The following is a 298-nucleotide window of genomic DNA, read 5'->3' on the forward strand; positions in this document are numbered from 1 at the left end:
AGCTGCTCCCGTACCCACGGCTCAGCGAGGGCCCCCCCGGCACCGGCATCGCCTGCGACCCCTGCACGGGTGAGCGCCCCCTTTTCCTTCTCCCCTCCCCAAAACAGCAGCGTTTCGGGGTTCAGAAACCCCCCAAAATCCCACCCTAAACCCGCGCCGTGGGGTCCTCGGGGCCGCCCGCAGGCGGGGAAGTCGGCGTCTTCCCCAAAAACGCCGCTTTTGCCCCCAAATTTGTCCCCCACCCCCAAATTTTTGCCCTTTCTTACAGAGAAGGGAGTGGGTTGTGGCGGGGGGGGGG

This window comes from Mesitornis unicolor, unplaced genomic scaffold (assembly GCF_000695765.1).
Source record: "Mesitornis unicolor isolate BGI_N332 unplaced genomic scaffold, ASM69576v1 scaffold27352, whole genome shotgun sequence".
Taxonomy (NCBI): domain Eukaryota; kingdom Metazoa; phylum Chordata; class Aves; order Mesitornithiformes; family Mesitornithidae; genus Mesitornis; species Mesitornis unicolor.